The 27,243-nt window shown below is 41.9% G+C and overlaps 1 long non-coding RNA gene across 1 annotated transcript in view; it reads right to left on the minus strand.

Annotated features, from left to right (window-relative positions):
• Nucleotides 1-27,243, minus strand: part of LOC146063558 (uncharacterized) — a 97,691-nt gene that overhangs the window by 25,635 nt on the left and 44,813 nt on the right. The window contains exons 2-3 of the long non-coding RNA XR_014471614.1: nucleotides 26,294-26,377; nucleotides 16,778-16,907 (exon numbers count right to left, since the gene is read on the minus strand). This is a non-coding gene — a long non-coding RNA (uncharacterized LOC146063558). The remainder of the gene's footprint in view (nucleotides 1-16,777; nucleotides 16,908-26,293; nucleotides 26,378-27,243) is intronic.

The raw sequence follows: 27,243 nt of genomic DNA on the forward strand, positions 1-27,243 counted from the left end.
TTAATTGCTTATGGAGGTCATTCTGGTTCTTACTCACCTTTGTGAATTCGCAACCATTAGCAATGTTTTGAGACTGCGCATGTGCAGCCTCTTGGTGCGAGCGGCATGGCAAATTGGTTATTTGCCAGCTTGTTTACACCTAGCAGTGTGAGGGGACATGGGAACGCCCAGTGTTTCAGGACATGACATGGGTGCCGGGCAGCTGAAATCAGCGGATATCAGCTTCCCGCCTGCTTTCCATACAGGGAGCCCGCAGATCTAAAACACCAGAGAGTGTCTTAGATATGTGAGCGCTGTACAAATAATTTGATGGCCATCAAATTATTTTACACCCCCACGCAAGCTGCAAATGGATGTTTATGCAAAACTTCCATTCGCATGCGTGCGTGTGCAATCTGCGTGCAGGTGGCGGACGGACCTTCACACAGGCGGCGTTTAGTTGGCTGCGAAATGCAAGTTATATATCTGCAGATGGGTAGGGAACTGGCTGTGTAATAGAGAACAAAGAGTGGTCGTGAACAGTGCAGTTTCAAATATGATACCAGTACTAAGTGGAGTGCCCCAGGGTTCGGTTCTAGGGCCCATTTTGTTTAACATTTTTATTAACGATATTGGGATGGGGTTACTCAGCAATGTATCCATCTTTGTGGACGACACAAAACTGAGCAGAGTTATTAAATCATCAGAAGATGTCACCATGCTTCAAAATGATCTTGCAATTCTAGACAAGTGGGCAAAAAAGTGGAAGATGAGGTTCAATGTGGACAAATGCAAGGTCATGCACCTTGGGAGACATAACCAGTGTGCTAGTTATAACCTAAGCGGGGATGAATTGGGTAATTCAGTACTCGAAAAGGATCTAGGAGTCCAAATAGACAACAAACTAGGGTGTAGTGCTCAATGTAATATAGCAACTAAAAAGGCCAATAAAACTCTAGCATGTATTAAAAGGGGCATGGAAACTAGGGATTCAAAAGTAATTATGCCTCTGTACAAATCATTGGTTAGACCGCACCTCGGATACGGAGTACAGTTTTGGGCCCCACACTATAAAAAGGACATGATAGAATTAGAAAAAATCCAAAGAAGTGCAACAAAGCTTATTAGGGGAATGGAGACTTTAAGCTACGAGGAGAGATTAAGCAAGCTGGGACTATTTACACTAAAGAAGAGACGTTTAAGGGGGGACATGCTCAACATGTACAAATACATCAGGGGCCAATATAAGGAGCTGTCAAGCGCCCTTTTTTCTGCTAGACAGGAATCTAGGACGAGAGGGCATGAGTTTAGATTAGAAGAAAAAAGATTTTGTTCATCTAGAAGAAAAAATTTCTTTACAGACAGAACAGTCAAACTTTGGAACTCTCTTCCTGAAGAAGTGGTGTCGGCAGACACTATAAATACGTTTAAAATAAGGTTGGATAAACATTTATTGGTAATAAACATCCACGGGTATGAATAAGTAACAATCTGCCTTTAAAATATCAGAACATACTATACAACAAGGGATTAGCTACTATAAACATAGGTTGAACTAGATGGACGCAAGTCTTTATTCAGCCTCACCTACTATGTAACTATGTAACCTAAATGACCTCCTATATGTGTTTTTTTATGTGCTTTTTACACATTAATGAAACACATGACATAAAGCATTATATATTTTATAAATAAGAGCCATTGGTGCCATTTGTTGAAGACTAAAGTGTGCTTCATCTGGTCTCCTGTGTCCACCGCACATGCTTTAGTGAATCCCCTAGTGTTAGGTCAATACAGGAAGGAACCTGATGACTCGGTTCCTTCCTCCACTGTCTGAGAGTGACAGTGTGTGACGCTGCCCGAGCAGGAACGGAGCAGAGCTTATTCCAGAAATTATCAGACTGCACAGATGGAGGGCTGGCAACAGAAATCATGGGGCCCGGTACACTGATATCTCTGGGCCCCCCAACCACACACACTGATTTTAATTACGTGGCATATTTAGTGTATTTTTTTTTATTAGTAATATTCAGTATGCAATGTAATAGGGGAGGGTGCAGCATTTTGTGTTGTGCGAATCGAGTGTTAAACTCCTAAGTATGGGTAGCCGGACAGGTGACCAGACCGAGGGAGGTAACTAGATTGGGTTTCCTTCCTGGAATCCAGGTGTGCAGGTAGGTGGTCTGGGGCCTCTTACAAGGTTGAGGACAGGTACGAGTGTACCCTTTGACTCCCTTGTGCGCAGGCTACCACCTCTATAGTGTCACTGTCTATATACCTAGCTGCATTCCACTTAATACCAGCTGCCGCGTAATCTCTGCAATACCTTGCTGTGTGTGAGGAACCTAATGCAGCTGCAGAACCTCTTCTACTTTTAGTACCATGTGTTTCACCACAGGTGATGGCAATCATACATTACCAGGGAAGTCCAGGAACAGAGCATTTTCTCCCTAAAGGAGAGGGCCAGGTAGGCAGAGTTTTGACTATAAAAATTATTAGAATAATAAAAATACGATGTTTTTCATATATTCTTTATATTCATATATTCTGTATTTATGACATTCTTTATAAACTCAAAACTCCAGCATATACGTTAGTATGACAGGAGAGGCTGTGCCTCACCTGCCTCACCCCACTGCACGCCACTGTAATCCGAGACACCTATGATTAACCCCTTGAGTGGTGGATTTTGCTGGGGCAGAACAAACCTACCAGGGCAGGTTTGTCCTGCCCCAGCAAAACCCACCACAGATCATAGGAAACCACCGCCCCCCCTCTCACCTTTGCTCCAGCATTAGTACACTGGAGCTCCCCTGCCGCCGCTGCCCCAGCCGCCTTTCAGTCACCATACAGGTGGCAGGCTCGGGGATGTTTTGAGGCGGCTCGGGAGGCCTCGGGTGCCTGAACTCTCCCGAGTCCCCCCCGAGCCACCACGAACATACCCGAGCCTGCCGCCTATGTCACTACGGTATGGTGATTGGCGGCTGGTGGCGGGGGAGCTCAGCGAGCCACAGAGCCCTTCACAGGTATCCGCGTCCCCTCACAGGCTTTACAGGTATCCGCGTCCGCTCGCCACGCTTTGGGCTCAGTGGCTCGCTGCGCTCGCCACACTATATAAAATCAACTCCACGCCGACGTAGATAGTAGGGGTATGAAAAGGTCGGAGGACGTGTACCACCGCCCCTCGCGGGCTCACTGCTTTCGCCACCTTTCGGGTTGGCGTCAATAGTGGGGTGGCATTAACAATGGGGGGGGGGGCATTAAACATAATTTTTAACCATATTCAATGTCAAATGGGCCATATTGGCCCATTTCACATTGTCACCTATGTAAAATCGGGTTGATCGTGTTGATCGTGGCCCATTATAATGGGCCGTGACCGACGCGATCAACCCGATTTTCAGTTAAAAAAAAAATTAACATTGTTCCCTATGGGAAAATCGGGTTGATTGCGTCGGTCGCATCGCGGCCCCTTATTAGGGGCCGCGATGAAAGCGATCAACCCGATTTTGTCTTTCACCGGCAAATTAGCTGGTGATTGACACAAAATCGGGTCCATCGCGTTGATTGTATGCCTTAAGTGCCTTAAACTTAAGGTATACAATCAACGAGATGGGCGCCGTGCTAGGAAACAAGTACCGGGCATTTTATAAAAATGCAGGCCTGCCCAGGTGTTTAAAGGTAGGGTGAGTGACATCAATTCTGGCCTTGATCCGTCAATTTCTGTTGCAGAATTTTGGAAGGGTCAGAGTCACTCACATTGGCACAGACTGGAAAAATAATTAAACTTTGCCAATTATGACTGAATCAGGATCCTAGTCAGGACCCAGGGGGCCCGGGGTCATGGGCTCAGTGAAAGGAGAATAGCAGAATCAGCCCTGTATTTTTACAATCTATAACACCAGTTGTCATTATGGCACAATATTTACTACTTTATTTATTTACAGTTTCTTATATTGCGCAGCAAATTCTATTGTGCTTTACAATAGAATATACATGAACATATGCATATATATTTACTGTATTTACATAAACCAATTTTTTAAAAAGCTGTGAAAGTTTGAGCAGCTTGTAAATAAAGATATGTGGCTGGAAATCATTAACTTCAACAAAACAGCTTGTCACGCAATCATCCAACATAAGCCGGATAAATTGAAGGTCAGAGCCTCTCCCAGGGACCGATACTTGTTTACACTCCCAGGAAACCTGTAAGACTTTACAAAGTTAGGAGACTACTCCCACATTCCCAGAAGAATAACCTGTACCACGACACCCCTGGAGGGAAAATAAATTAGCGTGCTGAGCGTAGCGAGGCACCGGGCCCGCTAAGTGGCGAGCGCAGCGAGCCCACAAGGGGGGGGCGATCCACGTCCCCGCCTTGTCGGGATTTCGGCGGTCGGGATTCCGGCGTCAGGATTTTGAACGCCGGGATCCCGACAGCCGGGATTTCATACTGAATCCTTGTTATCCTGGTGATAGGAAAAAGTGGTTCCAGTTGAAGGCATACCCACCCCCTATACTCCAGAACATAGCTATAACCACTGGTTATTTAAAAAAAAAACTGTCGGGTCCAAAGTGCTGTATCTTACCTGTAGGTCACATGTTTTCGTTTGTTATTCCTGTCGGGTGCATTGGACCAGATGTATCAAGCTTCAAAAGTGATAAAATTGATAGTGATAAACAGCCAGCCAATCAGCTCCTACCTGCCATGTCACAGGCTGGGTTTGAAAAATAACAGGTAGGAGCTGATTGGCTGGCTTTTATCACTCTCCATTTTATCACTTTTGAAGCTTGATACATCTGTCCCATGTGTTATATTTATTCCAACTGGTGGCCAGTGTGTTTTATTTATCCTTATTGAGTCCAATATGTTTTTTTCCCCCTGTAGGGTCGAATGGGTTTGTTTTATATTTTCTCCAGTGTCGGGACAATATGTGTGACAGTGGGCGCCTCGGTTATTGTATACTCGGACACTGTATAGGCAGTAGTATAAAGTCATGTTTGCAACTGTAGCAAAAGAATCAAGGAAGGCTGCAACTATGTCTAACTCAGTATCCCACCCCTCTTGACAAACCCCACCCCTCAGACTCCGCCTCCATTAGGGCTGCTCCCAGAAATTTCCTGGGCTGGTTTTGCATCCCAATCTGTCCCTGGAAGATGGGATAGCATGAATGTATGTATGCATGTATTGCTACTTACCAAAGCTATGCATCGTGCTAAACGGATATGATCTATATTGAAAAAGTAACAATTCTCTTTTCTCATTGATGTAAAGCTCCAGTGAACCTGATGCTGGAAGATTGTGGATTTCTGCACGTCGCTATGTGAAACTACAACTATGTGAAAAGTTCATACATCTAGCTTATGTTATTAAGACCAATCAAGTCTTGAGAAAAGAAAAATGGAATCAGCTTTGTGCTGCATGTTGTGTGTCCTTTGTCACAGTAATACAATCTGATTGTACACAGCTCCACATATAACCATGGTTGTCTACCCTCCTGCATTCTGCAGTAGACTCCCTGAAATAACAGCAATCTCCCTCATTAGTCTAGCAATCTCCCTCATGTCACCTAGCCCACATTACACTGTTACATTTTGGGGGGAAAAGGAATGAGAAATAGATACATTTACATTGAATCATCAGCACCATTTCCCAGCACTTCACCATGTATAGTAGCTCTTACTAACTGCTCTGGGGCTCATCTACATTTGGATCTAAGTCATTTCACAAGATTCCTCTCAGATGTAGCAGTACACACCCACGCTTCTAGGTGCCACATTCACAATCTCTTTTTGCAATCTCTTCATATATGGAAATAGACATGCCCTTTGGGTGGAGCATTCTATTTACAACTATAATCTCCCTGAAACTAGTTTTCGAAAGTAGGTAAGTATGCATATAACTCACAATTCATGAAAAAGGTTTCAAGTTGAAACCACGAAAATGCTATCTAGACATGGATATTATGTGCTAATAAATTGTTTTTTCTCCTTTGAAATGAGTTCAGTATAAAAATTATCCACTTCTACACTCAAGTCACTGCTTGATACATCAACTGATAATGTGCAGCCCTATTGAAGGACTGCTCATTAGAAGATAGATGCATCTTCTCATGTGGAAGAAGATGTATAAAACCTTAGACAGAGATAAAGTGGATAATGAGACCAAAGATATTCTGGGGCAGATGTATTAAGCATGAAAAAGATAAACATGAGGCCGATAAGATAACGAGTGATAAATGTCTAGCCAATCAGCCCTAACTGCCTTGTTTTGCAAACACAGCCTATAAAAAGACAGTTAGAATCTGATTGGCTGGACATTTATCACTCATTATTGCCCTTGCCTTTATCTCTTTTGGGGGCAGATGTACTAAAGGGCTCTACACACACACAGTGATATTTGACACTTTCTGAGCGATTTCACATAATTTTAATAAATCCCTCAGAAAATGGTTGTACTGTATGTCGCTGTGTGTGTGTAGACCACACAGCATTTAAAAAGCGCGGCCCTGTGGGTCTGTATCTGGACACAATTAAGAACAGTCCCGTCGGATAATTTCCCAGCAATTGCTCAGAAAATCCTGCACATCTCCCACATGTGTGGCGCAGCCACAGGAGAGCTATAGCGAGTAAGAGATAGGCAGGAGGTGGGAGGGGTTGTGGGGGTGAGAGGGAGTGTGGGGAAAGGGGTTGGAGATAGAGGCAGGTGGATATAGGGGACTGGGAGGAGAGAGAGAGAGAGAGACAGGGGGATAGAGGGGATGTTGTGGGTAGAGAGTGAGAAAGAGTGGCAGGGGGATAAAGGGGGTATGGGTGGTGTGAGAGCGAGTGTGGGGAGAGAGGTGAGGCAAAAGGGGTGGGAGTGAAAAAAAAAGAATCAAAGGCAGGGAGATAGATGGGGAGGGGGGCGATGGGAGCCAAGGGAGTAGTGATAAAGATACAAGGGGAGAGAGGGGGTGTGTGAGGGGGTATAGAGGAGAGGAGGGAGATCACAAGTTTGTTGTGAGGAGGGACACAACAGACTTATGGAGAGTTTCCTGTGCCACTCCACCAGTGGAGTGTTTCCTGTGCCACGGCATTGTCGGGTAGTCTTGTGCACCGGCTCCATCAGTGGAGGGTCTCCTGGCTGTGCCCTGGCGTCGGTGGGTTGTGCTGGAGACTCTGCATTGGCTCCTGTGTGTCCTGCTTCTGCTGCGTGCTCTCTTACGTGCTGCTGGCAGTCACTGAAGCGGGGCGGCTACAGGACGGCAGCACAGCCATGATTGCAATGCAACGTTAATTAAAATAAAAAAATAATTAAAGAGGGTGCAGGGCATAGTCTGCTGGGATCTCAGGCCCCCCAAACAGCCGGGCCCCATAGCAGTTGCATCCCCTGCACCCTCTGTAGTTACGCCACTGTGAAGATATAAATGGGGGGTATTCTGGTTGATTGAATTTGCAGCCTTGCGAGTCCACCAAATCCCACCTTGTGAATGGTGGCTTGGCCGCCACCCATTCGCAGCATGCCTTCGCACGCACTGGCTGTGCATGGATGTTTTACATAAACATCCATTGGCAGCCTGCGCGATAACACCCACATCATTCGATGGTCGCCAACCATCAAATGATGTGGAACGTGCATGCAGATGATCATCTAAGGTTGCTCAGAGCAGCCTTAGATCTGCATGCATATTCTGAGGGAAGTGGGCGGGCAGCTGACATCCGGTGATGTCAGTTTCCCGCCCCCCGCTCCCGCATCATCAGCCCATTAGCATGAGAACGCTCAGCATTCTCATGGGATCACCCCTGAAACGCTGGGCGTTCCCATCTGCTAATGGACCAAATGACAGAAAATATATGCTTTATTATTTCTGTCTTGGTGGTGACTCTCAATCCACTGCATTTCTCGATATAGCGATCCAACCTGAATTAGCCCCAATGTACCCACCAATCCTCTACATTTTTTTTTCAAATGCAATCTATGCAAAATGTCCGTTTTAGAAGCTGATTGGCTGATCATTTATCTCTCTCTACTTCTCTTTACTTTACCTCTCTCTAAAGTTTGATACATCTCCCCGTGGCTGTTATATCTATACCTAGATGCGTTTGATTCCCAGTTGTTAATCTGCAGAAAATGTTGGTGATATTATAAATAAATAAAGCTTAAGTGAAGTCTCCCCATGTTAACATGATGTAGGTATTCATTACTGTAAGCAAAATCTAACTTCATACTGACAGAACAGGAGTAAATGAAAAGACCATTAAGATGAATGTCTAACTGATTTACAACTTTACCAAATAGTGACCTCCACTGGCCATCACTGTTATAACAGGGCTCCAACACTGACGAAGCCTTCAAGTCAATCTTCCATGCACAGGCGATTTCAGTTACATGTGACCCAAAGCAGCAAATTTGGAAACACACAAAATGTGGTTAATTCCATGTCACCGTCTTCTGGATATTTACCAGCAGCATGCACACTAAGGAATTGCGTGCAAATCTTACTATAACCCAAGGCTTTACATAAACTAAATGCTCAGGTCATTGGGAAATAACTGGTATTTCAAGTTTTCTCTTTGTACTCTGCTGCACGCACACTAAAGTAACAATGATCTAAGCCAGCCTGGAAGGGAGAGGTGAGGAAAACATCCGAAATGCTAGTTCTGATCTCACCCCATTCATCTTCCCATGTGTCATTCATGTAATGTGTTTACTCCTCTAGAATAAGTTCCAAAATCTAAGTGTATTGGCTTTATGGTAACCCTCGGCCATCTTAAATGAAGGCACCTTACAATTTGAAAAGTATTATTATTATTGTTCTTGTTAATAATAACAGCAACAATAGCACACCCATGGTCCAAGGTATACCTTTCAGTGTACTCATTGTTTTACATAACACTGTCCATAAAACTAAAGAAAACAATGAAATTTGTATCTCACAGATATTAGTGATAGAAATAAATGTTTGCTTATTCCCTTGGAATTGTATTTACGTGGAAGATTAAATCAATGTCTTATGTATTCTTGAGCTTCATTTACTATTTGACCTAGGGAAATACACTATATCAGGGGTGTCAAACACAAGGCCCGCGGGCCATATCCGGCCCGCCAGACCTCTTCATGAGGCCCGCGCAGCCGCCGCCAGCCTTCACCTTTTATTCTTGATTTTTTTTTTTAAACAAGAAAGCCGCCTCTTCAGCGCATGCGCGGCAGCCTACAAGCCAGAGAACGTCTGCCCTCTAGCGCAGTGCCGCCGGTCGTCAACCCCTCCTCCGCTCCCACCTGCTGTATAGGAGCCAGAGAGAGGAAAGAGCAGGTCCGTCGTGGTGAATGGTGCTGCTGCTGCTGTGCGCTCCAGGTAACTTACTGCTGAGTGTGCACTGCACAGTGACCGGGAGCACGCTGCCCCCCACTCCTGGATAGATAGTGCGAGGAGCGCTACTCACAGGAGGGAGCGGGAAATGCGCCTGTGTGAGAGCGCAGCTGTGTCCTTGGTGGTGGAGCAGCTCAGACTGGAGTGGACGCATCAGAGGTGGTAAGTGTCAAACTCTCTGCCTATGTGTGTGTGTGTGCACTGGCACATTGCAGCCCATCATTAATTGCTGTGTCCCATGATAATAAGCAGGACATATGCCCTAAGAATGAGTGCTGCCCCCCTGTGCAGGCAGCGTGTGCCCTAATGCACTGCAGTTCACAGCAATAGCAGGAGGGAAATGCTACTGCTGAGTATACAATAATTGAATGCAGTGACAATAATTTATGATAATAAAGAGTGGACACATAGTCTTACAGATACAACCGGCCCTTTGAGGGTGACCAAACTGCTGATGCGGCCCCCAATGACACCCCTGCACTATATGATCTACATTATTATACAAATAATAAGTATTAACTGCTTTGATGGTAATATGCCCGCTGCGCTTTGGTGGTAGGCCCGCAGCGATGCCAGGCATACAATGATATGTGGGTGCGCCTCCAGCTTTGCACCACTGACGCACCACCTTCTAGTAGCAAAACCAGGGTTTCCATGGAAGACGAGTCGCGGCGATTCAGTACAGGTACACACTTTTGTAGTTGTACTTGAGATACAGTTGTTCTTAAAATTGTACCTACATTAGTAGTAGGGATGTGCGCCAGACTTCATTGTTGGTTTTGCTTTTGGATCTGTATCTCCTTCCGGTTTACTTTCGGTTTTCCCTAAGAACATTGCTTAGTGAGCAGGTCTGAATTCAATATACTATAAAAACAATATATGTATACTTATTTCAGCAAGAACTGGGCAGGCACTGTTGAATAATTCTACTTCTTAGATCACTATTCATATGTAATATCCAATTTGTACTTGAATCAGAGAATTCTTGAGACGGTCATTTTTCTTCCACCCACAGCCACTCAACAACCACTAACCTAAGCTGTTTTTTTCCCTTTGTAAGTACATTTTTTTTGATGGTTATATGAAACAGATGGATTGCAGTGTGTTAAGTATAAATTACTGCATTGTATTTACTGAGTGTTGCTTATATCTATATTTCTTTCATCTATAAGCAGATGTTTTTGGTTTGGAAACATGGATTTCATGACATATAAAGAAAATTCATTCTTAAAGGACATATAAAGTTATAAACAGACTGATAAAAGTAAAGTGTTTTATACTGAGCTCTTAAAAAATGTACAGCCATAAATGTAAACGTCTCAGGAGCTTGTAAGGAGGTATTGACACTAACCATAAGAGATGATTTTCTATGGCTATCACGCTAATTTCAGTTAGCCTACTGAAGGAAACGGCATGGAATAGCAGAGGATGATCACTTATGCTGCTTTCACATCACAAAATGTTCGCTCCGGGACTTCAAAATCCAGGTGCAAACCTTAATTTTGGGATGTTCACATCCCCAAAGCAAACAGGCAATAATGCTGGTTCGCTGACATCATCGGCGGCGCGACGGGGAGTTGGAACATCATTGGGGTGGGGAGGAGGAGGCGGCGCTTAGAGCTGGCGCTGCTCCAAGCGCTGCCTCCTCCATAGAGCGAATGGGAAATGGATCGCTCGTCCCGTTTAACCTGTTCACACCGCAAAGCAACACGGCAATGAACCGGTAAGAATGCCGCTTTCTTACTGGTTCAAATTGCCATGTTGCTACCCATTTTAGGGACATCACACTAATTGCTGGGTCAGAACGGCTTGCACCCGGTAATTAGTTGCGATGTAAAAGGGGTATATCTGTACTGAAACAGCAAAGTATAGATGCTTTATATGAAGATTTGTTAAATATAAGGACATTCTATTAATCTATTTTTGGTTTTTGTCCCTGTGTTGTGTTAACTTTTTCTTAGTCTGTCATTTCCTATTAACTGGAGAGCTTTCGCCATTGCTGATTGGTGTAAACTTTGTGTAATAGACCATATATTTGCATACTGTCTAATTAAATAAATCCTGCAGTACATTATAATGAGCGCTAGGATCTATTCTTTGTAGATACTGAGATATTCCACACAGGTTAAACATTGTCATGATGCAAGTACTCACTGGACTTGTTTCTATTTTGGCAACCCAGGTTATCTCCGAGAAGGTCTGCAAACCCTTTTTATATATATAATCAATGTTTATTAGCATTCAAAATATAGAGGAGCAGTGAAAAATATCATCCATAAAGACATTGCAATTTGAATATATTTCATAACAATAAATGGGGAAAAGAACATTTCTGAAAGGGAAATGGAAAGAAGAGTAAAAGAAAAGAGGAAGACAAATAAAGACTGAGAGAAGAAGTGGAACATGGGACTGTTGAGGTAGGTAGTAGATTGGATGTGAATAAGCCATCTCTACTCTAGGCAGGGGTGCCGAGAGAGGGGGGGAGCAGGTACAATTTACCCGGGCCTGTCAGGGGGGCCCTGGTCTGGACACACAGGTTTTTTTTTTTTTATTTGGTGGCAAGTACCCCTAACATGACCCATTCCATTAGGTACAAAATGCTCTGTTCCTGGACTTCCCTGCCAGTGGTAATTACAGAGGTTGGACTCCAGCACAGTCCAAAATTCAAAGAGGGGCAGTCACATCAACTGCCAGTGAGTCCAGGACAGTGATGCTTGGGGTGGCAGTATATGTAACCCCCCCTTTTGAATATTGGACTGTGCTGCAGGCTCACATCTGTAATTGCCACTGGCAGGGAAGTCCAGGAACAGAGCATTTTGTACCTAATGAAATGGGCCATGTTGGAGGGTATGTGTAAATCCTTTGCAAAGAGCATGTAACCCCTGGCAGAGCATGTTAACCCCTGGCAGAGCATGTAAATCAGGGCAGACAGGTTAATCCCTGGCACAGAATGTTAACCCCTGGCAGAACATGCTAACCCCTGGTAGAGCATGTTAACTTCTTAATATGCAATGAGCATTACGGTGTGTGTCATAACGTGTAATGAGCATTATGGCATGTGGTATAATATGTAATGGATGTGTGACATGTGTAATAGACATTACAGTGTAAATTTTTGTACGTGTATCCACCTTGGAAACAGTGGCGTAACACAAGGTCCGCAGAGTGTGCGGGGATCTCCACCCGTGGGGGCCGAGGGAAGTTGTTGTACCGGGGCCCAGAATTTCTCTTGGCGGCCCTGACTCTAGGCTAAGTCCTGGTGACTACAGGGTAGAATGAAAATGGGGAGATCATGACTGCCCTTTGAACCACTACTTCACCAGCTGAAGCCGATATGCAGGTGAGACTTTATAGTCTAACGAAGCAAACCAGGTAGTAACAAAGTCCGGATATCAATCTTGGCTAAAGAGAGCTAGATCTTCCATGTACATATACATATCTATCCTCTGAAACCAAACAGAAACAGTAGGTGGGTGCAGGAATTGCCAAAAGACTGGGATTTTTGGTCCCCCTCTATTACCACCATACATAGTCAGAGAGGGTCCCCCCTCTTACCACAATACTAGAAATGTGAATGTGTCCCAGAAATCTACATATATGTATACAGATTATATGTATTATATAGACCAAGTGTGTGCCGTTAATGTGTCTCAATAAAATAAAAATAAATGAAAATAAACATAGAATTGAAAATAAAAATAGAAAAAATTGGATAAAATACTGTACTATTGTTAAATAGCATTCAGTTTTGACCATATGGTCAAATCGATGGATGTGGTGTGTCCGCCGGAGCTTGAAGAGGTGTCCCGGCAGGATAGCTTGCTGCAGGGGAGACTGGCTGACTGACCCTACTCTTACCTATTCTCTTGCCATTGCCTTGATGTTCTTGGTCACTCTCCGTTTCTTCTCTGCCTCGGGCGGCTTGATCTTCTCGCAAATCTTTTCCCCCTCTCTCCAACACGTTTCGAGGCTCTGAGGCCTCTTTGTCAAGGATGGTGCTGGTTGTTGAGGCCTCTGTATTTATAGGGCTCTCTTTTTTTTTTACTCAAACCATCTGTGCTGTAGGTGCCACCAAGAAAGTGATACTGTACAAATTTGGTCGGAGTGTCTTTAATTGGCTTCTTCTGGAACAAGATTTGTGCCCTACCGTAGCTAGGGAACTGGTTGAATGCTTGATACCCAATTGGCCAGGGTTTTGGCTTTCTCCTACTCCACTTATAAAATCTCTGCTTAAACATATTAATAATGCGGCAAGATCAGCCATTCCAGTCTGACTGTTGTTGAATGGTGTCAACAAATAGCCTTTTCCATGTCCATGGATGGCATTACTTTTTCCACTGCTGATAAACATGAAAAATTTACTATGACCTGGTCCAGCTTGATAGACAAAAAATATATCTTGATCTGTACAGCCTGATTGCCCATACTTTCTTTAGGTCATTGAGATGCTGGTAGTTCCCATTATAGTATTTTCCTTGTCTGTCTTATATAGTTATCTATATTTATATTTGGAGTGTCCGGTGCCCCCTCCCTCGCTCTCTTTCTGAAATTTTTATTTTGCATGGTTTTTTTTTTAATATGCAATCTGTGATTTGTCTCATTTTCATACTAAAGGTTTTATTTCACTACTTTTTAATATACCTGCCTTTTCTCTTTCTGTTGTTTGTGTAAAAACTGAAAAAAAAAATTTAAGATTTTTTTTTTATATTTTAAATCCATTTGTCATGTTTTTGTGCACTTATCAGTTTTTGGTGCTTTTTTTACTACCTTTTTTATAACAAACAAAAGCAGCACAATGTATTGGAGAATCTATGTGATCATTAGTATCTTCTTTCCACTTTAATGGGTAGATTATCTAAGCAGTGGGTTGGCATGCAGTTTGCAAATAGGCACACATAACAATGATTAAGAGATCAAGCCAATTAACTGCAATAGTGCTGACACTGTCAAACAGCATTATGATGGGCAGGAGTGATTGGGATAGTGGTCGCTCTGCATTCCAACCTCCTGGCACCATCTACTATTATCCCTGCAGACTAGGGCATTTTTCGAAGTGCAGTCATCCATTTAGAACATTGGAAACATCTAAACTAAACAACAGTTAAAATCAGATAAGTCATTTTTAATGCACTGTAGAATGATGCCCACTCAGCAGGCTCCCCTCAGCTCAGGGGCGATTCACTAAAAGATAGTGGATGGCCATTGATATTTAAAACCATCAATGGTTATTCATTTCATAGTATGCATCATTGATGACAGTATCCATCAATGGTAACCATCAATGTGGATAACAACGACAGCCATCCCTACAGGAAATGAAAGTAAACACAACTCCTGTCTAGGTTGAGGCTGGAAATAGAATAGTATACAAGAAATGGGGGTTCTAGGATATAATTCTGCGCTAAGGTGCAAGCTTGAATCTATACAGTGAATGTGTCACCAAACACACTGAAATGACAAATTGTAGAAAAAATACCGACAGAATTTTCAAGCGCTCCTTCTATTCCTATATTTTCATGTCACTCCGTCCTCAGTAGTTTTGATGATGACTCGTATGACATGAAAAGAAAGAAAACCATATAGTGTAGCACCCTTGGGTATAACCACTGATACGTATATAGTCTGATGTCAAAAACCGTACCCTATATGGTGGTCCACTAAATGAAAGGTGGACAAATCACGCTCAATTATGAGGGGGTGATCAACCTCCAATGGATCCTCCAGACTCCTCCAATTGATTTAACATAGAAAAGCCAAAGATAGGTGCCAAAATGGTGAAGTAACGTTTAATATTTAAAAACATATACAGTAAAAATTCATTGGGTGTAAACAATGGACTCTCACCCGATTGATGTGTCTACTAGATGGAAGCAGACATACAGAGCATAAGATAGAATAGCCACAGGCGTCCCTGGATGCTGTCTGTAAAAGTTTCAATCCTGGTGTAGATGTCCAAAGTCCACAAGTCCCTTCTTCCAACGCGTTTCAGACCTCTTGTCCTTACTGTCTCTTTACACTGGACACGTGACTTACACAGGTTTCAGCCTGAAACCTGTGTAAGTCACGTGTCCAGTGTAAAGAGACAGTAAGGACAAGAGGTCTGAAACGCGTTGGCAGAAGGGACTTGTGGACTTTGGACATCTACACCAGGATTGAAACTTTTACAGACAGCATCCAGGGACGCCTGTGGCTATTCTATCTTATGCTCTGTATGTCTGCTTCCATCTAGTAGACACATCAATCGGGTGAGAGTCCATTGTTTACACCCAATGAATTTTTACTGTATATGTTTTTAAATATTAAACGTTACTTCACCATTTTGGCACCTATCTTTGGCTTTTCTATGTTAAATCAATTGGAGGAGTCTGGAGGATCCATTGGAGGTTGATCACCCCCTCATAATTGAGCGTGATTTGTCCACCTTTCATTTAGTGGACCACCATATAGGGTACGGTTTTTGACATCAGACTATATACGTATCAGTGGTTATACCCAAGGGTGCTACACTATATGGTTTTCTTTCTTTTCATGTCATACGAGTCATCATCAAAACTACTGAGGACGGAGTGACATGAAAATATAGGAATAGAAGGAGCGCTTGAAAATTCTGTCGGTATTTTTTCTACAATTGGAAATAGAATAGTGATTAGTGTGGGACTGCATCTGTGCTGGCTGACATCTCTCAAACGTTGTGGCTCAGAACACTCCCCACTACGCATGCACACTTCAGTTTACTGGCATGGAAAATTCTGGGGATTTGAGGAGTGTAGCAGGGAACTAGGAGACTCCATAGTGAGCTGTGTGCCTCCCATAGGATGCCAGAGGGTAGCCAACTATGCTATGGTGAACTACAGGTATGGCCATTTCAGATATGGGGGCCACTTGTAGAACCACAAGCCCTGGCTACATAATCTTCAGAATTGTTTGCAGTACTCAGGTACATTTATGTACTCTCTCTGGGAGGCAAAAATAATAATATAGCACATGGCAGCATATTGGTAAAAAATGGTACAGGTTACTTATCATAAGCAGTCACCCCAACATGATGAAAGGTAAAGCCTGCAGCCAGCCACATAGCACATAAGCCCGACAGCCTGTTTCGGTGGCCACACCACGTTTCTCAAGAGCATGATATATATATATATATATATATATATATATATATATATATAGAGAGAGAGAGAGAGAGAGAGAGAAGAACTGACTCCACTCCTGTCGGCAATTACCCTGGTGCCTTCTGGATGCAATTGATAGAGGAACTCTGCTTAACTAGCAGACAAACAGCGGCACTCAAAAACGTGTATTAAAGACCAACGTTTCGGGGACTAGCCCCTTTGTCAAGGTACAAGTGAAAAACAGTGTGCAAAACAACATGTCAAACCTTAAATAGGGTTGAAGGACAAAACATACTGTATCGTGCCGCCCTGCACCACCGTGGAACTCACCTCCGGAAGTGGTCTGAAGCGCCGTGTCACAGGCGGATGTGAGAGTCTCGCTTGCTTGGAGCGCAAGCCGTTTAACGTTGCTATGGTGACTGTTCAATGTCAGTGAGTCTCCGGCGGCCGCAGGGGGGCTCTAAACGGGAAAATGTGCATAAATTTATACAATTGTAATACAGCGTTCAAACTCATACATCTTAAACATTATGTGCATAGATGGTATGTGCAAACATTCATAGTGAAATATGTGTGGCGAAAATTGTGATGTGATGGACTTCTAGTGAGGAAATAAATAAATGGATTAAATAAATTTCTACCTAACTGAGAAATTTCCTGAAATATTAAAAAGGGGGCTGCATATATATATATAGCGATGTGAAGAGGCGGCACTTTTCTGTCTTTGAATAAATATTTCAGGCAAGGAACACCATAACTTATATCAACATTTCAGTTTTATTATAAACTTTCATCAGGATACAAAGAATACAATGTGCTGTACAGACTTATATACCAAGCAAAAGTGAGTCACCTCGTGCAAGCCCAACCCCCGTGGATAGTGATGACATCATCACCGGCACCGCGACAGCAATGTGACAGTGAATACATTAACAGTGTACATTAACATACCGGTAATCAGCCAGACTGAGCAGAGCAGTGTCAGCTGTGACCCATTGAAAAAATACAATCAATATGCGCAAAGCTACCTTGTTCATTATGCAAGTTAATGTGTGCACCGGGATGTGGTTGGTAATAAAAATAAACAAAAATTAAGCAGCGGAGTTGTGCTGTCTGTCCTAGTGTAGGTGCCGGGAAACGGCCACTTAATTAGTTTGTGCGGGAACGATATCCAAATTACTACATGTACAGGCACTATGCCAGTGTATGTGTATTTTACGGGATACTGTTCTTAATAATTAGTCACAGGGGAAAACAGGGTGACACAATGTGTATAATTACAGTTGCATAAGTGAAATCTAGCGGTTGCAACAGTTACAAAATGATCTGGCTAAAACTTATGGCAGACATTCAAGTTGTTATCATATAAACCATATAAAACAATTAAGTGGTCTAAACCGGCATCAACAAGATATGTGGCATAAGGGATGCGGTCATCAGGTTGTTTTGTGCGAGGAACAGTTCATGTAAAGATACAAAGTATGTCAGCTGCCCAGGATGTGTGCTGGACATTCTCATCATATGGTAATGGTTAGCAGTCAACTTGCCTAACATAAGTCCATAAAGTCTGTGCACAAGTTTTAGAAATACACGTTGCTAGATGGATCAAAGAAAGCAGTGTAACAAAAGGTTCTCATTCAGACCATTGGGGGATAGGGTGTTAAGTCTATGTATACATTTGGCCTCTAGTTGCAATAGTTTCTTTCCCCGATTTCCACCCTTTTAGATCAGATGGGACATGGTCTATGATCTTGTGGCGTAATGTTGCTAATCCGTGTCTAGCGGTTTTAAAGTGTCTTGCAACCGGCTGGCCTTGTGGTTTACCTTCCAAGGCATGTCTTATGGACGTCCTGTGCAAAGCCATCCTCTCTTTGAAGGTGACAGTGGTTTTACCCACATATAAGAGGCCACAGGGACATTTGATATAATAGATTACAAAGCGGCTGCTGCAGGTCAGTATATGTATTATATATATTGATATAACGTGCGAATTTCGGGGGTTCCCCAAACGAAGTTGCGCTTTTGTGGTGGAGCAGCCCAAAAGGAATTATCTATACAGTGTGGGGTGTTTTTTGCTAGAAGCAAAAGGGATTATTAGGCGCTTGTCAGGAGGGATGGGGGATGGGGGTTAGGAGGATAGGGGTAATCGGAAGAAGAAGAGCAGATTTATAGGATGAAGGTATAAATAAAATTAAAAATAATAACAAATAAATAGAAATAAAAAATAAAAAGAAAAATCTAAAAAAGAAAATAAAAATAAAAATAAAATAAATAAAACGTGCATAAATTGTTTACACTCTTTTGCAGAGTTGGAGGGAGCAACAGTCCAGTGTTTTGTGACTCTAGCTTGCCCTAGCTTGCTAACCTGTTATACAGGAGTAGACGGCAGCGTTCTGCTGTTCAGCGTCTTCCGTGTGCTGCGGGCGGCTTGGGGTGACGTCACCTGATTCTCCGGCTTCTGTACGTGACTTGCGGCAGTAGCTGGAGCGGGTGGCAGTGTGTCCCCTTGCTCTCGTGATGTCCCTCTCTTTGGTCCAACGCGTTTCACATCCACCAGGATGCTTTTTCAAGGATGTTTGTTTTAAAACTGATTTTTTTATTTATAGCAACTTTATTGATAAAAACGGAAGTGGTCACATTCTGGTGACTTCCGTTTGAGCGGCAACCTCATGGTTATCTATCTCATTAAAATAGGGGTTTAATTCCCTTTGGTAATTTTGCACGGAAAATAAAATAAATAAAAATAAAAATAAGACAATAATAATAAGAATAGATAGAAGTGAGAGAAATATAAAAATAAAATATAAAATTAAATAAAAATAGAAATAATAAAATAAAATAAAAATAAGGAATAAAAATAAAAATAGATGATTAGGCATGGAGGGGCGGGAAAAGGGGGGCGGTGGGAATCGCTCGATATTTTGGTTTACAGGAAGGCTTTCAACTCGATATCTATATTGAGTCCTTTTGGTTCTAGAGTGTCCAGCAAGAATATCCATTTGGTTTCTGTTTTCTTTAGGGAAGTAACCAGATCTTCTCCTCTCCAATGGGATTTAATATTTTGTATTCCCATGAAGGTTAAGCCTTTGGGGTCTTTGTCGTGTTTTTCTAAGAAGTGTGCTGAGACACTGTGTGTTTTTAATCCTCTTCTTATATTATATAGGTGTTCTGTAATTCTGGTTTTTATTTTTATTTTTGTCTGTCCGACGTACTGAAGGCCGCACGGACATTCCAGAAGGTATATTGCGCCTTCAGTTTCACATGAAAAGTGGCCATTTATTTGAAAATTCTTTTTGTTTTGGTTTGAAAAGAAGTTTTTTATTGGTTTAGTGCTGGTTTGGTGCTGATTTTTGCACCCCTTGCATTGCATGCAGTGGAAGAACCCTTTTGTTGTTTTTTTCTTCTCTTTTTCTTCTATTGGGAGGTAGCTGTTGGTAAGAGCTTGTTTTAAGTTTTTTGCCTTTCGATAAACGATTTTTGTTTTTTCGGGCAAAATTTGACACAGTTGGTTGTCAAGCATCAGGATGTGCCAATGTTGGTTCAATATGTTCTCCAGGTCTTTGTGGTTGCTGCTGTATTTTGCAATGAAGGTTACCGGCATTTCTTTCTGGGGTTTTGTTTTATATTTGATCAGTTCCTCTCTTTTTAGCAATTTTGTTTTGTCAATTTGTTCTTTGAGGAAGTTTTCGTTGTATCCTTTCTGTAAGAATTTTAACTCTAAGTCTTTGCTTTGCATCTCAAAGGTCTGGTCTTCTGTACAGTTCCTGCGCATTCGACGAAACTGGCCGCCTGGAATGTTCTTCTTCCATAGGTGGTGGTGGTTGCTGCTGTATTCCAGCATGGTATTTCCATTCACCTTTTTTATGTGTGTACGTGTTTGTATCTTTTTTTTCATTTTCTTTGATGTATATCTCTAGGTCAAGGAAAACTACCATTCCTTGCTGCTGGTTGTTGTAAAATCTAGATTCAGATTGTTGCTGTTCATGTATTCTTTGAATTCTGTTAGTTCGTCTTGTGTTCCATCCCATATGAAGAATAGATCGTCAATATAACGTTTCCAGCATTTTATTTTCGTTAAATATTGATTGTTGGACCAGATTTTTGTGTCCTCCCACCATAAAACGAATAAATTTGCATAACTTGGTGCAAAAGATGTTCCCATGGCGGTCCCTTGTTCTTGATTGAAAAACTCGCCATTGTACCAAAAGTAATTGTGTCTTAAAATGAAATCTAAAATGAAATCTATACTGTCCATGAGAAAATTGATTTGTTGATTGGAAATGTTCGATTGTTCTGTCAGGTAGTGTCTTGTTGCTTCACAGCCTGCTTCGTGGTTAATGACAGTGTATAATGACTTGATGTCACTAGTACAAAGTGTATATGTATCTTTCCATTCAGTTGCTTCTAAAGTTTGGAGGATGCTTGTAGTATCTTTTAGAAAGCTTTTTTGTTCTTTTACTAGAGTTTGCAGACAATAGTCAATAGTCAATATATTTTGAAAGGTTTGATGTTAATGATCCAATGCCTGACATGATTGGTCTTCCGAGTGGGTTTTCTGAAATTTAGTATAGATGTAGTCGTATTCTTTTTGGTTAATAATGCCCATCTCAAGGCCCTCTTGGAGTTGTTGTTGAAGGAGTTGTTGGTAACTGGCTGTTGGATCACTGTCTAATTTTCTGTAGGTATTCACATCATACAGGAGTTTTTCTGACTCTTTTTCATAGTTTGTTTTGTCTTGGATACCACTCCTCCTACCTTGTCCGCTGATTTTATTACTATCGATGTATCTTCTTGAAGGTTTTTTAGTGTTTTTTGTTCTTCTTTTGTGAAATTATAGTTAATTTTCTCTTTCTTGTTGATGTTGCTGATGTCATTTTCCATTAATTTTTGAAATGTTGCGATGTGTGGTCCTTTTATGTGACTTGGATAAAAGATTGAGGTCGGCTTAAAATTTGTATGTATGAATTCTGTATTCTGACTTGTTGTTGGTTGTGTTTCTTTATCTGTGAAGAATTTCTTGATACACAATTTTCTTATGAACTTTTGTGTGTCGATATAAAGTTCAAATTCGTCGATTTTCGAATGAGGCCCAAATTTCAATCCTTTCTTCAGAACTTGTAGTTCTATCGGGGGTTAATTATTTTTTGCTTAGGTTGAAGACTATTTCTGTATTATCTTCTGGGAATGTTTTTTTCTTCTTTTTTCTTTTTTTAACTCCTCCCCGTTTGCCTCTTGTCGGTTTTTCTATGCATTGTTTTTTCTCCTCTTCTGTGCTGATTGTATATAGTCGGGTGGTTTCTCGTTCTGCCAGACTGCCTCTAAAAAAGCCTCGTCTTCTTCTTCATTATCATCTTCATAGTCTTCATCGCTTTCTATATTCTCCGTATAGTTTCTTTTACGTGAGTTTTTTTCTTGTTTATTGTTTTCGATTTTCTTTAGGAGATTCATGAAGCTAGATGATTCTTCCTCTTTTGCTTGTTGTACTCCCTCTTGATAAGATTTTTTTATCAGTTTGTAGGGATTTTTTTGATGTTGTTCAGGGTTGTTTCTATTGTGTGTTTCTTTCAATGGTTTCTGATAATATGGCACATATGTGGATGGTCTTCTTTGTTGTGTATCTTTTCTTTTTGCAGGTCCATGTGATTGATTTCTTGTTTTTTTTTTCTGTGTCGTTCTTCTTATTAGCTGTGTGGACATGTTTTCTTTTTCTTCCCGGTCACGTTGGAATTTTCTTTGTTTTATTAGGATAATGTTGTCTTCAATTTTTTCCATTTTTGAATTTGTCATCTGCATAAGGTTTTTTAAGTCTTCCATTGAATTCAGAGGTTCAAATTTTTTCTCTTTTTCTTTTATTGATTCGTTTATTCTTTGTAGTGATACTTGTCGGTCTTCTATGATTATTGCTATAAGTTCTCTTGAGCATTATGTTAGAGCATTGTTCCATTTTGTTTTGAAGTTCCCATCTTCTGATTCAAAGGTGCAATTTTTTCTTATTTGTAAACCTTTGGGAATGAGGTTTTGTTCTAAGTACTTGGACAGGGTTGTTATTTCCCACCATTGCTTTATTTCTGTGATATACAGTTTTTCTAGTTTTAAGAATTGTTCGCAGAAACCTTCTTCCTCTGCGATTGGTGGTATATTTTTTGTGGTATTTATAGAGAAAATATCTTCTATCATATCTCTTTTATTTGTGTGTGTAATATGTGAAGAGGTGTGTGCCATTTTAGCAGCAGAACGTTTAACAATAAAGTAGACGTGCAAATCTGTTGCTCCCTCCAACTCTGCAAAAGAGTGTAAACAATTTATGCACGTTTTATTTATTTTATTTAATTTTTATTTTTATTTTATTTTTAGATTTTTATTTTTATTTTTTATTTCTATTTATTTGTTATTATTTTTAATTTTATTTATACCTTCATCCAATAAATCTGCTCTTCTTCTTCCGATTACCCCTATCCTCCTAGCCCCCATATATTGATATAAGTTATGGTGTTCCTCGCCTGAAATATTTCTTCAAAGACCTAAGAGTGCCTCCTCTTTACATCGCTATCTACCCTCCTCCTGGTTTGGAGTAATTGAGGAAGGAACCAGGGCAACCACAAGTAAGAAGGGATTTAGTGCCGGTTCCAACCAACATATACATATATATATATATATATATATATATAGAGAGAGAGAGAGAGAGAGAGTAGGGAATAGCGCGGCACTCAGGACGATGTAGAAAGAAGACAACCGTAGCCAAACTTATTGAAGTTGACTTTTCAGCCTTGCGGCTTTTATCAAAACAGCTAACATAACAAATAATGTGTACTCACCCCTATAAGAAGAGCAGAATCACCCGTTTGTGCGTGTACAGTGGCCATCTTCTTCCGCCCACAGTTGGGCAGTTCCGGATGACGTCACTGTACGGGAGACTGTTGCCATGGCATTGGATCAACAGTGTATGTATCCTGTGTGTACAATAAAGTTGGTTGAGGGTAGTGGAAAAAAAAACCCTTAGAGATTTGTTTAAAGAAAGTGCAGCGTATACGCTGATAAGTGCTGGTAAATTTGTTGAGGCAGAGACGCCTCTGATTAGTTATATGGCCGCTATCAACGCAAAACCAGTGATTCATTCTTCAAATATAACAACAAAAACATCAAAACAGTGCAATAATACAGGGTGATAGCGGATTACTTTCTTTCAAAATTACTGTGAACATAACATGTAATAATCATTAAAAAGCGGAGCATCTAATATACTGAAAAGCAGCTGGTAACTTAACATGGTACAATTCATCTGTTATCCAATAAAGTAATAAAACCTTGCTCATGAGCTAGGTATGGATTATTATTGATCCGTTGGTCAAAAATTCCAAGGATCTAAGTTAAACCTGATAATTATGAGATCGTGTTTCACAATGCGATGAACTGTCATAGAAAGCTGTGTAAACTTAGTATTTTATTTAAGCCTTTGGGGGCCAGGGTCTCTAATCTGAAGATCCATCTGGCCTCTATTTGCAGTCATTTTTTCCCCCGGTCTCCACCTCTAGCAAGGGGGGGTACATGGTCAATGATCATGTACTTGACCGTGGCGATGGAATGTTTGGCAAGGGCATAGTGACGGGCAAGTGGCTGATCGCTGGTGCCTTTTTTGATGGCTGCCCGGATCGCCGAGCGATGGTTGGCCATCCACTCCTTAAAGGGTCTTTCAGTCTTGCCCACATATACTAAGGAACATGGGCAAGTGATGGTGTACACCACGAACTAAGATGTACATGACAAGTGATGTTTGATGGGAAATCTTTTCCCCGTGTGGGGGTGAGGGAATGATGTACCCACTTGCAGAAACCCGCAGGTTGTGCAATTGGGACATCGGAAGCATCCCTTCTTGCTCTGCCCCAAAAAGGTTGTTGTTTTTTTTTTATCCAGATTGGTAATATCTGTGCGTACCAAGTGGTCTTTTAAATTGCGCCCCCGCCTGTAGGCTGGCATGAGGGCGGTTTCCTGGAGGTTGAGTTCACGGTCTGTTTTTACTATGGGCCAAAGTATTTTGGCCTTCTTGACCCTGTCTGGTCCACGTGGATAGTGGGGGTATGAAAAGGTCGTAGGACGCGTACCGCCGCCCCTCGTGGGCTCGCTGCGCTGCGCTCGCCACGCTTTGGGTTCACGTTGATCGTGGGGTGGCGTTAACAATTGGGGGGCCATTTCACAGTTCAGGGTGCCTATTTGGCCTCTGTGGGCCATTTCACATTGTTCCCTATGGAAAATCGGGTCAATTGGGACATTTAACATTGTTCCCTATGGGAAATCGCGGTAATCGCGTTGGTCGCATCGCATGCGATTTTTTGGTCGCATGCGATGCGACCGACGCAATTTTTTACCTTGCGATACCCAAGATCAAAATCGTGGGCGCCCTTCTAGGTAAAGAGTACCGTCATTTACCAGCTATATATATAAATATATATATATATACTGTATATATACTGTATATATCTATATATATGCTGCGATATCCCGGCACTCACTCAAATGTAAACAATGGGCGAAAATAAGACAAATTGCAGATAAATAGTATAATGTATGGGGGCCTTTAGTTCAATCCATCCAGATTACACACCTTTAGTTGACAGAACTCATCTAATAATCACCAGCAGCACACACCTGACTTGACTTATTTGTCAAAGATCTCTTATACCCCTTTCACATTGCATTGAAAATTGGCAGGTTGTAGCTGCGTTAACCCGGGTTGAGGTGCGATGTGAAAGAACCAAACCTAATAACCCAATTCAACCAACCTGGCAATTTAACCCAGGTTAAAAGGTAAAAATTTGCTGTGTAGAATGGGCGACCCAGGTTTAGTGTGATAGTGTCGGACCCGGATCAGAGCTCGGTCAGACCCGGTATGGGGACCAACCAGGCATAGCAATCTGAAAGCAAGATTACCGAGACAGCACAGCGACTCTGCTAAGTGGCTGTCCAGTGAAGATCTTGTCTGTCATTTCTGGCACTACCCATGGCTGGTGACAAGATCATGGACTCATTATGTAATATTTTGAAAACAGCCATGATCCCGGAGAGGATTCCAAAGACCATCTCCTGCTTTGAGGGTGGTATCCAATGACCCCAGGTAAAATTTTAGGAACAGAAAACGTCCCTTTTCACTATTTTACCTCAATTTTTTGTCCAATGTTTTTTTTTTTAAGTGACCCGATTGCATCACTAGTTTTGGGGATAATTCAATAGCACCAGCTGATCAGCAATCGTGGGTAAAAGGAGATTGGCTCACAACATCTCTGATATCTCCTGCATTAGGGTCTTCGTAAATAGCTCTAATACATAAATTAAACCTAACTAGCCATTCTAAGTAAAGGGTATTTAAAAAGAGGCCCCACTGTATTTCATTACACAGGGAAGCATTTCAAGCTTCTAACAATCTCAAAAGTACAATGTATTGTGTATGCCAGGGGTTCCCAATCTTTTTTGATTCACGGCACCCTAGAGAATCAGAATTCTTTTCACGGCACCCCTAGGTCCCAAAAAAATTAAGTAGATTGGGTTTATGTGCGATTCTTAGCGGCAGTTATGTGGTAAAGGGCAGGATTGTACACATTCTATGATTGGCAGCCGCCAGCACTGGTTTTGCTCATAAATAATTAACCATTAATAATTTGAGTTGGTCCTGGACCACCAACCCGCGGCACCAATGCATGTGTCCCGAGGCACCCCAGGGAGCCGCGGCACACAGTTTGGGAACCACTGGTGTATGCTATTTGGCACCCCTCATATGTAATATCATTGTTAAAATGCATTATAAATTAACTGGATACTATTATATTGTCTTTAAATAGTAACACAAAATCTTACTAAATAAATGGCTAGTTGAATCCATCTCACAATCAGCTTTTCGTATTGTCAAACGCTGTTCTCGCTTTCCACAGGAACAAAGCGCTGAAAAACAGATTACATAAATGTTACAAGACCTATAAACAAATTGACAAAATTGGCAGTCTGCACTCTGTGCAAACTCCTTGTTAGTACAAGTCAGGATTAAAAAGCACTTTGGCAAGTTGTTCTACGGATGCAGTTACACGCTAGGTTCGTGTGATTTATATCCTTATAAATATTCCCAGCATATGTGAACAGGATATACAGTTACTGACAAAGAATCAGTTAAGTGCCTGATTCAGGGCGTACGCTAATGCTACCACTGTCGTGTAAATATGCAAATACTAGTTTAGGCATTTCCGCATGTAGTCATGTGAGCTGGGCTGTGCAAAACATGAAATGCCCACTTTCATTAAAGTTTCTAAGCAATGTGCTTATAGGCCTACTCCATCAGTCCAAAATTGATTGCTCTAGTCTAGAAAGTCCTATTTGCATTACATTTTGGTTACCTCCCAGTTTACACACAGATTTGCAAATGCTTTGCAGTGATCGTCTCATATCACTGAGATTTAGGGCCTTATTCTAGTTCACTCTTAAGGTGCGCACACATGGTGGCGAATATAGCAAATATCGCTGGAAATACAGTATGGTCGCTGAGCAACCATATTGGCAGTGATTAGAGTGTGCACCAGCTATAAATCGCCGGGTGCGCGCTCCCGTTTTCAGCCCCTGAATGGTCGCTGGTCAGAGGAGCATGCTCCTCCGACCAGCGACTTCCACTGCCTCTTCTCTCGGCAGCGTAACATTTTCACCTGCGACCATGTCTGGTCGCAGATGAAAACGGGACACTGAGCAATATATTGCCAGCGAACATATTGCCCCGTGTGTAAGCACCTTTAGAGGCAAATTCCTTCTAAGCTGGACAAAAC

Source organism: Crinia signifera, chromosome 3, assembly GCF_055691185.1.
Source record: "Crinia signifera chromosome 3, ASM5569118v1, whole genome shotgun sequence".
Classification (NCBI taxonomy): Eukaryota; Metazoa; Chordata; class Amphibia; order Anura; family Myobatrachidae; genus Crinia; species Crinia signifera.